General features: G+C 38.8%; 1 pseudogene; it reads right to left on the bottom strand.

Annotated features, from left to right (window-relative positions):
* Positions 1 to 992: 992 nt before the first annotated feature.
* LOC124091906 (S-adenosylmethionine decarboxylase proenzyme 1-like) lies at positions 993 to 3,578 on the bottom strand (annotated as a pseudogene).
* Between the last annotated feature and the right edge of the window lie 288 nt (positions 3,579 to 3,866).

Raw genomic sequence — 3,866 nt, 5'->3', positions numbered from 1 at the left:
AGTTAGTACAGGCATGGTACTCCATTAGAAGCTAATCTCATTTATGAAAGAGCACAGCATAGCATGGGGTATACAGTTCAGTAAACCCTAATCTCAATCTACAACTCTCCACGTCCTCCCTGCTAGTCAACATTGGAGATGCTTAAAATTATTTTGTGGGAGACATGTAATTTTGTCACTTACCTTCCAAAAGAGCCCATGCCATTGAAAAGGAGGCCAAATTAATATGCCCTTAAAAGAACAATAAGCCCAGGGACTTTTTCTCATTCTCGCACCTGGGGTATAAGATTAATATATAAACCCCCAGTGTAAATACATTGCTTCATTTGTGGGGCTGGAGGGGAAGACACCAGGTTGAGGGAAGAAATCAAAGGACTACAAATGCAGAAACAATTATTAAAATAGTAATACACAAAATGAGTAATTAGAATAATTTTCTTAAGGACTTGTGAAAGAAAAATGTAATTGGGGTTGCCAAAAACATCTCTATGAAGTAGAAACTGGTTTCAATAACATTAGTAGAGAATATGTTCTAGAAAGTCGAGGTAACTGGATATAAAATTCTGGCAGCAATTTAATAGAACAGCCCCAGATGGTTCAGCTGAGGCCAACACCTAATGAGGATGAAAGCCTTGTCTGTGGGGAATTTTGGACAATAACTGCAGAAATATTATACCGTGCATAAGCCAGTCAAAATTGTTTTCACAAGTGTCATAAAGTTTAATATAGTAAAAGTTTTTTCTGAATGCACTTCAATTTCACAGCAAGAGTGGCATAGAATACCTAAACACAGAAGACAGCCTCCATGCAAGATATCTAACTCCTTGGTATAATAATGCATACTCTTCAAAATGATTACACTATCATTAATCTAGGGCTTTTTGCAACTACAGGTGGTGGTTATGGAAAGCATGGCCCCCAGTACCAACATCTATAAAGCAGCCACCACCTTCTGTGGGTGTTCTCTTTTTAAATTTTTTTCTTCATTTTCCTTAATCAACTCTGCTGTGCTGCTTCTTGGCAAGATTAGTAAAAACAAAGTTTTAATCATTTAACTGACATAGCACTCTGGCAATCAAGACGAGTTCTAAATGTCACACAGTGCTTTTTTCTGGTGTGAATATATTTTGTATACAACTGGAGATATGAAAAATTGTGCTCTATAGGTGTAATATGAATTGTAATGCATTTCTTCTGGGGTGAAGAAAGCACTGTGTGGCATTCAGAACTCTGATTAACAAACTAGGTGGTCACAGATTTTTCTGGCTTGAAGACTTCCCAAACTTTCCTGATCAGATCATCATAAGAGATCTGACTTAAGTTTGTTTCAAAACTAACATAAGAAAATTCTGGTTCTGGAGTGATGTGAATAGTCCAATAAGTTCCATTCTTTTTTATTCCATTCATTGAATACCCACAAGGATTGAACAGTATGGCATCAATGACAAAACCTGGTATCAGGTCACAAATTCCACTCTCACGAGTGACACCCTTTGCAGTAACACCATCTTTTATGTAGAATTGGTTCGTAACTGCTGGGTCAAGCTCAGTCATCAAAATGCTGAATGTTTTCTCTGATATAAGGAGGCTGACTCATAGTGGGGTTGGGAGGGGGAGCATGGGAAGATTAGAAAAACTCTAGATAAGGCAAAGGGGAGGGAAAGGAAGGGAAGGGGGAAGGGGGTAAAAAAGATGAAAGAATGAGATGGACATTATTACCCTAAGTACATGTATGGAGACACGAATGGTGTGAATATATTTTGTATACAACCAGAGATATGAAAAATTGTGCTCTACGTGTATAATATGAATTGTAATGCATTTTGCTGTCATATACAACAAATTAGAATAAAAATTTTAAAAAATTTTCCAGGGTTTGATCTGGCTGACTTATTACCTGACTCTCTGGGAAATCCAGAGTATACAAATACCAACAGTCAGAATTCATATGTCCCATAAAATACAGTGTTCCATTTGGGAAAATTGCATCTATTTCTTCCTGGAAATTCTGGTGCGGGTATCCTTGATGAGAAGGCTTCATGAAATTCTTACAAGAATGAAAGAAGCTTTGAATTGAGTCAAACCCACTGTAATCCTTAGCAAGCTTCAACAGGGGAACCAGTGCTTTCAGCAAGAGGGTGGTACCAAATGTCTTCAAAATGAAACGTCTCTTGGAGACAAACACGCTACTTTCATAAGCTTCCTTATAATCTAGATTGAGGTTCCCCTCTCCCTTATAGGTGTGGTATCCATAGACTTTGTGTTAATTCTGGTTTTGCTGCGGGAGAAAATGTCTGTGAGTGGAATCCAAGGGCGCATACCTAGCCATTCCTATTTGGGTCCTGGTCATTAGTCTGAGTTTTTGCCTCTTCTTTTCATTGTATTATTATTTTTTTTAATATTTATTTTTTAGTTGTAGTTGGACATAATACCTTTATTTTATTTATTTATTTTTATGTGGTGCTGATGATCGAACCTAGGGCCTCGCATGTGCAAGGCAAGCCCTCTACCCCTAAGCCACAACCTCTGCCCTATTCATTGTATTAAAGTGCTACAAAAGTTTGAGTGTGGCTAACTTTAAAAATAACTATTGTAAGAAAATGCTAAAACTGAGAAAAAAGGAAAACCACATGTATAATATATATATATATATATATATATATATATATATATATATATATAGTAAAAGAAAGGAAAAAGAGTTAATAAAAAATGAAAAAAATTGTCTCCATTGAGGTGTTCAAAACAGTTGTTGAGAATGGATGGCCACTGCCTGTGCCCGACTGTTTTTCTTTCCATTTCTTCTTGAGCTAGGTTCAGAGAGAGAAACAGAGAGAGATAGAACATATACAAAGTCTGGGGGTTGTGAAGCCCTTTCTCTTTTTGAGTTGCTTCCTGAGCTGTCAACTGGAGTAGCTTAAAACTGAAGCTGATTGAAATAGCTCTCAGCTTCCCCTCTCATCAGTATAAAGTAGGATGGAATGAGAGGTTCTGTTGATTGAAGTTCTGTCCACACAGACCTGGATCAATGCACTCCCCAATTGGGACTGCTGTAGAGTTCTGTAAGGGGAGTTCCACTGGCTAGGGCTTAGGTCTAATTTAGTGTTGGGTCCTTTGTTAGGTGATATCTGCTCTGGGGAGATTAGATCACCACACCCCTATGGCCAGGCAGATACTGATCACTGCTTGGAGTCTGGATCTTAGAAACCTCCCAAAAATTCTACTCATGGGTCAGGAGAGCCTATCCTTTACACACTGCACCCATGAATATGGTCTTAGTTCCTGAATGTATTCACACTGCCTGTTCAGATTCCCAACCCTCAACTGGTCTTGTGAGCTACCAGACTCAAAGGAAAAGCGAATTTCACTCCTCTTTGTTTTTCCGACTTGAAAACACCTCAGCTCTCTACCTCCTAGTTGAGAAATACAGAGCACTTTTCAAATACTGGTTTGTTGTGCAGTCTCACAACTAAGTTCAGGCTGCTTTCCTAGCTTACACATCCATCCTTCGTGTTTCTCTCAACCCTCCCCTCGGTGGTGAACCAGCGCTGCTGTTGCCACAACTGGCTTTGTTCCATTTAACTCTTTCTTGTTCTTTGTTCAGTGCACCTGAATTTCTGAGTCTCTTAGACACTCTGTCCAATGTTGAATTTTAGTGCATTCCCTCGTTCACCCACCTTACTAAGAAGCAGTACTTCCTCTGCTTGAATCCTGAGCCATGGAGCAACTGGAGATGCAAACTTCCTGTAATTTGCTATCCTGAATCTCTTCCATGAGCCTGTTGTAGACAACAGAACAAAGTTGTATATTTACAACTTGTAGTTAAGGAGTTCATCATGGCCTTTTGTGTTGTAAAGAGGGGCTTT

The sequence above is a fragment of the Marmota monax genome, unplaced genomic scaffold (genome assembly GCF_021218885.2).
Source record: "Marmota monax isolate L192 unplaced genomic scaffold, Marmota_monax_Labrador192_F-V1.1 WCK01_AAM20220418_F8-fsc00046, whole genome shotgun sequence".
NCBI classification, from domain to species: domain Eukaryota; kingdom Metazoa; phylum Chordata; class Mammalia; order Rodentia; family Sciuridae; genus Marmota; species Marmota monax.
Note: the sequence above shows the minus strand (reverse complement) of the source record. Positions and strands in the feature narration are given on the sequence as shown.